We start from the raw sequence: 12541 nt of genomic DNA, 5'->3' as shown, positions 1-12541 counted from the left end.
CTATTTTCTTCTCTGCTGTATCACTTATTTTATAAAACATTTAGTAATATACAGGGTGATTAATGGAGATATGCAAATATCCTTATATATTATTATGTAAGTAAAACTAAAGAAAAAAGTTCATATAAACATAGGTCCACAAATGTTTCGTTATGGAGTTATGGCTAATAAAAGATTTTGCCTGAAATTTAGCAACTTCGCTAATATGAAGCCTTCGCAAAACTGTACGAGGTTATAGTAAAGCACGATTTCCATTTACTTTGTTGTTATTGGTCTGGTGAATCTAATAAAACATGTCCCTGACGTGTATCTGCAGCAGTTTTCCTGATTATCCAGATAAACATAGATTATTATACAAGTAAATGTGTTTACTTTCCATTAAGAATGTAGAAACGTTTATACCATTGTTGGCAACCGTTAGTGAGCTGTTTTAGTCGTTTCCTAACATTGAAACGAGTTAGTTTCGTGTATTGTTCAGTAAAAGAACACAATAAGAACAGAGTATTTACGTCAAATCACATATCGCGCTCCACATTTTACCAATGTCGTTACTAAACATTTAAATGAAAATGTTGCCAAGAAATGGATTGGTCGTAGTGCTACATGTCTGTGGCCATCCAGATCGCCCAATTTAACACCAATGGATTTTTGTGTGTATAGATGGATGAAAGACGTAGTTTATGAGGGCAAATTCAATACACGTGAAGCATTAATTGCTTCGCATTATGAATGCAATAGACGAAATTGAGAACAGCCCTGTGAAACTGAAACGAGCAACAAAATCTGTTCATACACTAGCAGCTAAATGCATTGAACTCTGTCGAGATATTTTTGAACATTTATGGTGAATGTATTGTGAAATTGTATGTACACTGTACGACTTCTTCAACACTGAGCTTTGTTTTTTCCGGTTTAACATGAATCCAGGAGTGCTATCGTATTAATAAAAGCAGATTATCTGACACATTCATACAGTTTCAGTTAACGTTATTTCCATAATTTTTCCAAAATGAAATTCCCTACAACTTCTGTTGAAAATTTTGTGCTATTGTCTGGAATTTAAAAAAACAAATTTGGCCAAGTAGTTAATAAATTAACAATTTTACGAACTTACGTCCATGCTTCTCTGGATGTTCCGAAAAACTACTGCAGATACTCGTCTGGGACGTGTTTTTTTGGATTCACTAGATCAATGACAATAAAATAAATGGAAATCGTGCTTTACTTTAACATCGTACAGTTTTCCATATTAGCGAAGTTGCTAAATTTCAGGCAAAATCTTTTATTAGTCGTAACTCTGTAACTAAAAATTTGCGGACCTATGTTTAAACGAACTTTTTTCTTTAGTTTTACTTGTAGAATAACATATTAAAATATTTGCATATCTTCATGAATCATCCCGTATATCCAGGTGAGTTAACTATCGTTTATGCCTGTTGACACTAACTGAACATTATGTTACACAACTGTAACCTAATTTTCGTGTCCGCTACTCCTTTTCTCTATTTAAAGCTAATGAAACAATCCTGTTTTATTGACCACGCATCTGCGCTGTGAGTTAATCGATTTCTCGGTGGATGGCACTGTTACGTTCTGCTCAGTACGCTCGTGTTAGCACGTCATATTTCAAACTTTTGCGCTACACATTATCTCACTACGCACTGTGTGATTTGCCTAACATGCACCGTATTGACTTGATACACAATGTGTATGGCGCAAAAATTCGACCACTTTTCCAAGTCATATCGACACACGGGTGCTGCTCTCCTTGGCCATCCTGTGACAAAAGTTTTTTTTTCCGTTGGAAACGTACGGATAAAGGGAAAGATAGAACTAGTACTCCTGGAAAGTATAACATAGATTTATTAAAGTCGAAGAAGAAAATAAGATGGCCCCGAAAGGCAGAATCCTTTACCACCCCCAACTCAAAGGAATTCTCACTTCTGCTATGGTTTATTCTTGTGATACCGGAGGGAAGGTGTTCGGCATTCCGTACAGATCCGACTTGTCCCACCTTCACCGTCATAAATTTCGGAAGTTGACATTAGCAAATCTCCAACGTAAGCGTGAAGAGAGAGAGAGAGAGAGAGAGAGAGAGAAATAGAAAATAGCCATTCGTCATCTTCACAGATCGGTCCGTTATTGTCATTGTCATCTGTATCAATTACCCACAAAAACCTCCCGTACAAAACCAATAAAAGCATTACTATTTTGTATTGTTCCTCTTGAAATCATACATAACATTTTACATAAGTATCATACGTATGTATCTTACTATATAAGGAACATACTATGTGTTATTAATACTTAGCCAAAATGATAATTTCAGGTATCTGAGTAGGAATTTGGGGGCTATTTCTTGCTTTTACAAACACGGGTACAATATAGTTATTTAATAAGACAGAACAGAAAGAGGTACAGAATATGGAGTAGTAATAGGAATTAATGCCTGTGGAGGAACGAAAGAAGAAATACCAAAGTCATTAATTCGGATTTCCGAAGGGCGTTACTCGTCGAATTTGCAAAGTGTGCAAATCCTCCTGTGGATATACATTTCTGAAGTATATCAACAATGCGTAATCTCCTTTCCTGGCCCGTATCTCGATCAACCAGGAACAGTGCTTTAGAATATTCCTACTACCTTAAAAGGTCCACAGTACAGTGGAAAGAACGTAATAGTCTCTTTGTTTAAGTTGGAACTATGATGGATGTCTTTTACTAAAACTAAGTCATCTGTGCTTAATACAGACACATCTGTCGTATTGTTATACTAATGCATTGCGCTTTGGGACCACTAGTGTAACTTTCTTCTTATCGTATTGTCTATTACTGCTATCTGTTCTTCCTTTGGAGTGTTTCATCTAAAGAGCTTTAATAAAGACTCTCCTATATATTTCTTATGCATTATCTCTACATGTGATAAGCTGTGGACATAGGGGGGAACTCATTCAATACGACCTGGAATTCCGGTGTCATCTCTGCCCGTGTGGTATGTTTCTCAGAGCAATACGTTCTTGTATTTTCTAAGGTGTCTCACAATTTCTCTATTTCCTTCTTTGCTCTACAGTATCCCGCAAAGAAGTGGTTTCGGTAATAGTACATTCATCCGTATTCTGTACTTTTTGTTGTACAAACTCCTGTGAACCACTGAAAGAAGAAGGGACAGCATGATAGGACATCTGTTAAGACATCAGAGAATAACTTCCATAGTAGTAGAGGGAAATGCAGAGGGTAAAAGCTGTAGTGGAAGACAGAGTTTGGAAAACATTCAGCAAATAATTGAGGGCGGAGGTTGCAGTTGCTGCTCACTACTCTGAAATCCAAAGTTTGGTGTAGCAGAGGAAATTGTATCGGGCCGCATCAGGCAAATCAGAAGAGTGATGGCAGAAAAAGTGCTGAGAATGTTTGATGTTAATTTTTGTATCTGCTTCTAACTGTCTGGAGAGTGGTGTTTACTCTGCAAGCACCTCCTGCGGTAACTGATGGCCAGGTCGCCGCAAGTCTGCAGGCGATGGTCGTGATTCTTACTAGTCGACCGGTCTGCTATCTTGGATGTTTCTTTAGTTTTTATTTTAGTGTCAGTGGCTTAGAGTTTCCCTTTTCACAAATACCACAAATATCTTTCAACGGTTTTTAATAAGCCTCCGTATGGGCTGGACTCTCTCTGTTTTTATATTTATTTACCCGAATTATACGGCGCAAGAAGAAATGTATTGGTTGACTGTTTTAGGAACTACGCTCTGGGAACAGTGGTCGAGATTATCTATAGCCTCTTGTTGAAAATTAGACGCTTAAAAAGTTTTAAAATCTAATGTACAGTGAGATTACAATTGAAAATGGAAATTTACTCAGGATACTTTTTTGCAAACTGAATGCTGCATAAAGTGTCACTCCCCGCCCCCCCCCCCCCTCCACTCACCACTTCGGTTACTTAAAACAGTATAGAAATCACTCCCAGAATTATCCTAATTTTGATACCGTATTTATCGTTTCCAGTATCTGTATGAATTGCAAACTCCCGAGATAGGTAACATTATATGGAGGACACTATGTTCATAGAGATCGGATGAAATAAAACCCTTAAAAGGACACAGAATTCTTAAATGAGCTATGGCGCACTTAAAAAGTATAAAAGAGTTGCAATATCACTGTATATTAGATTTTAAGTGGATACGATATCGCCTATCCCTGCAATATTAAATTATACCTACCATAGGGAACACTTTCCCACAAACTACAAGAGCTAGAGAGATAAAATGTTTCGGCACGAATTGTAAAAATATTCGAACCAAATATTTTGTCAACGTAATTACTTACATAGATAGCCTACATTTAACCTTTCAGTAAATGTTTTCCATCACTTTTCACTACATTATCACCTCCAAATCTTTTGTAATTCAAGTAATTCAAAAATGATTGTTTCGATATGTACTAGGAATACCTGTGACTTTGTTACAAAATTTAGAGACTTTTAGATTTAACAGTAGCTGACAAAATGTTCCTAGAAGAAGTAAAAAGTAAACTTACGAAACGGAGAAAGGAGATTAAAACATTCCTAATCCATATTTAATACTCCCTTCACAGTCTTCATAATCATCTTCAATTCTTCTTTTGTCACCCCTTTGCACCTGCCTTGACTTCTTCACTAATGTCGTGATTATATTGTATGCATGCCATAATCTGTGCCGATCAACATAACACGTGTTGTGCGGGAACCAACACACAAGCCCAACATTTCAAGTAATATTCCAAAGACTGAAGGTTGCCGCAGCATCATAGTCTCCAAAATACAATGTATTCATTCCAGCAAAGGTTGATTCTGGGAGACGATGCCATATCACACTATTCAAGCACTCGTTGGGGTTATGCGCTTTATTTCTTAGATGATGGCTGCTGGTAGACTGTGGTGAGACCGTATTTCTCTCCAGTTATTAGTTCACTATTGTACTTACATCAGCTCTTTCCACCTTTGGGACACAAACCGTGTTCCAGAAGATCGTCTGTGGATACGGTTTGGAAATGGAAATCCCGTGTAGCTTCCCTCATTTCTTCAAGTTTTCATGTATTTTGCCAGATTGCTATTGTTGTTGTTGTGGTCTTCAGTCCTGAGACTGGTTTGATGCAGCTCTCCATGCTACTCTATCCTGCGCAAGCTGCTTCATCTCCCAGTACGTACTGCAGCCTACATCCATCTGAATCTGCTTAGGTGTATTCCTCTCTTGGTCTCCCTCTAAAACTTTTACCCTCCACGCTGCCCTCCAATACTAAACTGGTGATCCCTTGATGCCTCAGAACATGTCCTACCAACCGATGCCTTCGTCTAGTCAAGTTGTGCCACAAACTCCTCTTCTCCCAATTCTATTCAATACTTCCTCATTAGTTATGTGATCTACCCATCTAATCTTCAGCATTGTCGTGTAGCACCACATTTCGAAAGTTTCCATTCTCTTCTTGTCCAAACTATTTATCGTCCATGTCTCACTTCCATACATGGCTACACTCCATACAAACACTTTCAGAAACGACTTCCTGAAATTTAAATCTATACTCGATGTTAACAAATTTCTCTTCTTCAGAAACGCTTTCCTTGCCATTGCCAGTCTACATTTTATATCCTCTCTACTTCGACCATCATCAGTCATTTTGCTCCCCAAATAGCAAACCTCCTTTACTATTTTAAGTGTCTCATTTCCTAATCTAATTCCCCAGATTGCTAGACCATAGTAATTCTGAATATGGTGTGTCATGGAGTCAGTCAATCTTCTTTTCCCGTCCAAGGTTTTCCCATGATCGTGTTTTTCTTCTCCTTTCATAATTTGTTTCAACCTTCTCAGCCTGGCACAAGTTATCTCCTGCACATGTTCTATACATTCAGGTTTGCTTATATTTGCACTTTTCCGATATGGTTTGCTTTCCAAAAGCTCTTTGAATGCTTCAGATTTACCATCTCCCAGATACCGGACGTAGTGAACATTATACCACTCAAAAGAGCGACGAAAGGTCTTTTTTTCACCTGAGCAACTTCCATACCACCACCGTTACCATAATAATTAGCAACACATCATTACCATATTCATGTTCAGCCTATCTATGTATCTACATTATTTGAACATTATTGCAACATCAATGACCTTACCAGTGTCAGCACTAACTGCTGTGAAAACACCTTTGTTGGAGGTGTGATCCCTTTTTTGTCATGTGCCGTTAAAAGCTACTGTGAGATCACTGTTGTCATCCTTTTCTTTCACTGCTTCTTCCACAGCTTCCTGCATTGGCTTCTGTGCTAGATCTTCAACAGCAGATCCTAGTACACAGTTGTAAGCATCAGACTTTGAAGGTACACTGGTAAGATTTAGAACATCATATAGCCCATCACCTACAGCTTTGTACTTACCAATCGATCCCAATCCATATACTAAACTAATATTTACACTACAAGTTCAGTATTCTCCTATCCATTATTTACAGTTACTGAAACAGAGCTTGTAGACTTACAGATGTATTTAGAAACACTGCATATTAATCTAAACTGGGCAGACAGGCAAGTATGGGACTCTACTTTCAGTGAAATGTTTCCTTGACGTTTTTTTGCACACTGTTTTCAAGAGCCTCGCGCAATATACTTGTATCAATGAGTCAAAAAGTTCCTACGCTTTATCAAATAAATGACATTTCTTTTCCAAATCTGAAAGGTTTTTATAAGAAACACTGTTTCCATTTGGAGTAAGTTCGTTCTGAAAATCAGAAGTATGTGGACTTACATTTTCCAACAATGATCATGAAGAATTGCTCCGCTTTGCTAGTGATTCACCGTTTATTTTCTTTTCCTAGTACAAACAGTTTTTAAACAGATTTACACCAGTTCTAGGCATTTTCACTGGGGAAAATGAAGCACTAAATACGAAAAAACTCGACATAACTTTCGTATAGCACACGATTTACGAACAATCTAAAGTCAAAAAATCAAAGAGTAACTTCATGAAACCAGAGAGAAACAGTTTCGGACAATTAGTGTATAAAGAGTCGCTGGAAAGCGGTATATTTGAATTCATGTCACGTTAATGTACTGCCAAAACTTTTATATCAGCGCACACTCCGCTGCAGATAGAAAATCTCGATCTGGAAACATCCCCCAGGCTGTGGCTAAGTCATGTCTCCGCTATATCCTTTCTTTCAGGAGTGCTAGTTCTGCATGGTTCGCAGGAGAGCTTCTGTAAAGTTTGGAAGGTAGGAGACGAGATACTGGCAGAAGTAAAGCTGTGAGTGCCGGGCGTGAGTCGTGCTTCGGTAGCTCACATGGTAGAACACTTGCCTGCGAAAGGCAAAGGTCCCGAGTTCGAGTCTCGGTCCGGCACACAGTTTTAATCTGCCAGGAAGTTTCAAAACTTTTAAGGTCAACCATAACAGAAATGTATCACAAAACTGCAATGACCGATCTCACAAATCAATAAAAATAATTCGTGTAGAATCTTGTATGATATGTCATCTTAAAGAGGAAACTTTGAGGAATCGAATAAGCTAAGGAAAAGATAATCGATTTATTCACCCAAAATCCGATACCGTATTTCCTTATATCTATTTTGTTTGTAGAGACTTAATAATACCGCCAGAGTCCTTTACTACCTGCATAGTTTTGTTCCTAAATGTTTGGGACACTGTATGTTTACCGATGTTAAAAACGGAAATATTTAGGCCATAGGTTTGCTTAACTCGCATACTTGGTTGCTGAGAATGCTTTCCATGTTTCGCGAAGCTGTTCATTGTACACTGCTTGCGAATGATAGTGATCTGTTTCGAGTCCCGGTCAGCCACGCAGTTTGAACTTATCGCAAAAATTCAGTTTTCCTGTTCAAGTAGTTAAAATTAGTCCTCTTTTAATTCCGTAACATTACATTTACGTCTTTCACTCTATCGTAGCCCACGAGGCAATTCTTGGAGGCAGCCCTAACAGAATGTTCACCTCCACCAGCTGTGTAACTTTCCTGGCGTTGCCTGCGATATTTGTTAATAAGCAAAGAGAAATATGTCTGTCACAGGATTTTTGACTTAAGTATAAATTAACTAAAGTGGGGCACTGGTAGGGTGGATGGATGGAGTGAAGCGAAGTAAGAAAATGAAAAAAAGTAGCACAAGATGTAATTTTCCGACGCGTGAAACGTAATTATCTGCTTCGTTGGGGATTAAATTACGGAAATGCGAGACTGGTTGCCCGGACGGAAAAGACTTTTTCTGGAGGTGGCCCAGTATCAAATTAAGGAATATTCCGACGTCAGCGCCCTCGTGATTCGCTTAACGAGCTACTTTTGCTCTAATTACGCATACGCGCCCTCCCGCGCCGTCACTGCAACCACCTTGATTCTCGCGAGCCTCGAATTTCTTTTCAAGGCCCACTGTCCTGGTGGTCACTCACTGCTCTAACGGTTTCGGTGTGTACTCCGTGAGTACGGTGAACTCGGAAGGACAGATCCGGCTCCAGAGGTCGCAGGCGTGCACTATATTTTGCAGCATTTAGAATCGCGGTGTCCTATCGAACCGCTTTCATGCCACTGAAAATATTACGTGTTTCGAACATCAAACAATTTATGCGTTGCGGAGGACTATGTCTTTTGGGTCCAGTGTGGATTGTGAAAAGGTTCTGTACTATTTCTGCCGCTCGTTTACCATTGATTTGGAACTCAATGTGATTATCAAATAGGCGGTAGGAGTAACAGATTAAGAACCACAATCTTAAAAACAAAAATAGTTTCAACAGATCTAATACACAACCTTAGGGAACTCAGTGAGAGTCTTGTAATTTTTTTCTATGGTGTATTTCAGCCTCGCACAGTTAAAATAGTACACTTACCAGTTTCGACTTGTTATCATGTCACCCTCAGATGACCTGTTTAAAAACCAAGAATCTATTTACTAAATTAGATAGGATAAGCCTAATCCATGGCAAGGAAAGCGTTTCTGAAGAAGAGAAATTTGTTAACATCGAGTATAGCTTTAAGTATCAGGATGTCGTTTCTGAAAGTATTTGTATGGAGTGTGGCCATGTATGGAAGTGAAACGTTTACGATAAATAGTTTGGACAAGAAGAGAATAGAAGCTTTCGAAATGTGGTGCTACAGAAGAACGCTGATTAGATGGGTAGATCATATAAGTAATGAGGAGGTATTGAATAGAATTAGAGAGAAGAGAAATTTGTGGCACAACTTGACTAGAAGAAGGGATAGGTTGGTAGAACATGTTCTGAGGCATCAAGGGGCAACCAGTTTGGTATTGGAGGGCAGCGTGGAGGGTAAAAATCGTAGAGGGTGACCAAGAGATGAATACACTAAGCAGATTCAGTATGATGTAGGATTCAACAGGTACTGGGAGATGAAGCAGCTTGCACAGGATAGAGCAGCATGGAGAGCTGCATCAAACCAGTCTCTGGACTGAAGACCACAACAACAACAAGCCTTAACCTGTAATTATACCGTTTGAAAGAGGCTAAAGTATACAAAAACATTAATAATATTTTTCATATAAACAGCGGGTCCCTGTGCAGAGTTCAAGATAGCTTCTACTTTTCTAACGCAGTCGTCTGTAACAGGTTACCAAGACATACTGAGATAGAAACTGGAAAGCTCAAATATTTAACATTATGGTAAATCAGGATCTAATTAGGTAACGCTCCTATATCATTTCAGAAAATTCGGATGTGGGGACTTGAATTCCGTTTAACATTGATTTATCAACAGGAAGGCGCTTTTTAGTGTTGTCTGTAAAAGTACATAAGTAAAGCTGCTGAGTAGCGTAAGAGAGATTGTTTTTTAATATAATAAAAGAAGTCCCATAGTCATCAATGAGAGCAGCTGGTCGTAAGTGTTTGCTCCTATTAGAATCCTTGAAGGATTTCCTTCTTGCAGGGATTTGCATAATAGGAATTATGTATGAACGAATTTGTTTCATCAAAAGAAAATTTAATTACACTTATTAGCACAGTACTAAAAACAATAACCGAGCGAGGTGGCGCTGTGGTTAGACACTGGACTCGCATTCGGGAGGACGACGGTTCAATCCCGCTTCCGGCCATCCTGATTTAGGTTTTCCGTGATTTCCCTAAATCACTCCAGGCAAATGCCGTGATGTTTCCTCTGAAAGGGCACGGCCGCCTTCCTTCCCCATCCTTCCCTAATCCGATGAGACCGATGACCACGCTGTCTGGTCTCCTTCCCCAAACCAACTAAAAACAATATTTGATTTACACTTAATTCTAATTTGTAGTACTACGCATTCTTAATGAAGCAGAGGCAATGGGGTATCACTAATGAGAAGAAGCGACAAATATTGGTACAACCTTAAGTAACAGAACCCAGTATGTCTTCCCCGACTGCGAATGTTCATCAGACACAAGGACATTATCAGGAACGCTCCAGGACAGTGTGATAGGACAGCTACTATTTTCTATGTGCGTAAATGATGCGGCGGATAGGGCAGGCCGCAGTCTGCTGATGATGCTGTGGTGTATGGGGAGGTGTTGTCGTTGACTGACTGTAGGGGAACGTGATGAATGGCAGCTAAGTAGAGAGAAATGCAAGTTAATGCTGATGAAAAAGAAAAACCAATCCATAATGTTTGAATACAGTAACGTCCCCCCCCCCCCCCAATAAACCATGGACCTTGTCGTTGGTGGGGAGGCTTGCGTGCCTCACCGATACAGATAGCCGTACCGTAGGTGCAACCACAACGGAGGGGTATCTGTTGAGAGGCCAGACAAACGTGTGGTTTCTGAAGAGGGGCAGCAGCCTTTTCAGTAGTTGCAGGGGCAACAGTCTGGATGATTGACTAATCTGGCCTTGTAACACTAACCAAAACGGCCTTGCCCTCCTGGTACAGCGAACGGCTGAAAGCAAGGGGAAACTACAGCCGTAATTTTTCCCGATGGCATGCAGCCTTACTGTATGGTTAAATGATGATGGCGTCGTCTTGGGTAAAATATTCCGGAGGTAAAATAGTCCCCCATTCGGATCTCCGGGCGAGGACTACTCAAGAGGACGTCATTATCAGGAAAAAGAGAACTGGTGTTCTACGGATCGGAGCGTGGAATGTCAGATCCCTTAATCGGGCAAGTAGGTTAGAAAATTTAAAAAGGGAAATGGATAGCTTAAAGGTAGATATAGTGGCAATTAGTGAAGTTGGGAGGCAGGAGGAATAAGACTTTTGGTCAGGTGAATACATGGTTATAAATACAAAATCAAATAGGGTTAATGCAGGAGTACGTTTAATAATAAATAAAAAATCGGAGTGCGGGTAAGCTACTACAAACAGCATAGTAAATGCATTATTGTGGCCAAGATAGACACGAAGCCCACACCTACTACAGTACAAGTTTGTATGTCAACTAGCTCTGCAGATGATGAAGAAATTGATGAAATGTATGATGAGATAAAAGAAATTATTCAGGTAGTGAAGGGAGAGGAAAATTTAATAGTCATGGGTGACTGGAATTCGAGAGTAGGAAAAGGGAGAGAAGGAAACATAGTAGGTGAATATGGATTGGGGGACAGAAATGAAAGAGGAAGCCGTCAGGTAGAATTTTGCACAGTGCATAACTTAATCATAGCTAAAACTTGGTTCAAGAATCGTAAAAGAAGATTGTACACATGGAAGAATCCTGGAGATACTAGAAGATATCAGATAGAATATATAATGGTGAGACAGAGATTTAGGAACCAGGTTTCAAATTGTAAGACATTACCAGGACAGATGTGGACTCTGACCACAATCTATTGCTTATGAACTGTAGATTAAAACAGAAGAAACTGCAAAAAGGAGGGAATTTAAGGAGATGGGGGACCTGGATAAACTGAAAGAACCAGAGGTTGTACAGAGTTTGAGGGAGAGCATAAGGGAACAATTGAAAGGAATGGGGGAAAGAAATACAGTAGAAGAAGAATGGGTAGCTTTGAGGGATGAAGTAGTGAAGGCAGCAGAGGATCAAGTAGGTAAAAAGACAAGGGCTAGTAGAAATCCTTGGGTAACAGAAGAAATATTGAATGTAACTGATCAAAGGGAAAAATACAAAAACACAGTAAATGAAGCAGGCAGGAAGTGTAAAATGGCTAAGCAGGGATGGCAGGAGGACAAATGTAAGGATGTAGAGTCGTATATCACTAGTGGTAAGATAGATACTGCCTACAGGAAGATTACAGTAACCTTTGGAGAAAAGAGAACCACTTGCATGAATATCAAGAGCTCAGATGGAAACCCAGTCCTAGGCAAAGAAGGGAAAGCAGAAAGGTGGAAGGAGTATATAGAGGGTCTATACAAGTCCGATGTTCTTGAGGACAATATTATGGAAATGTAAGAGCATGTAGATGAAGATGAAATGGGAGATACGATACTGCGTGAAGAGTTTGACAGAGCACTGAAAGACCTGAGTCGAAACAAGGCCCCTGGAGTAGACAACATTCTATTAGAACTACTGACGGCCTTGGGAGAGCCAATCCTGAAAAAACTCTACCATCTGGTGAGCAAGATGTATGAGACAGGCGAAATACCATCAGACTTC

This window comes from Schistocerca cancellata, chromosome 7 (genome assembly GCF_023864275.1).
Source record: "Schistocerca cancellata isolate TAMUIC-IGC-003103 chromosome 7, iqSchCanc2.1, whole genome shotgun sequence".
Lineage (NCBI taxonomy): Eukaryota > Metazoa > Arthropoda > Insecta > Orthoptera > Acrididae > Schistocerca > Schistocerca cancellata.
This window is presented reverse-complemented; position numbering follows the sequence as displayed.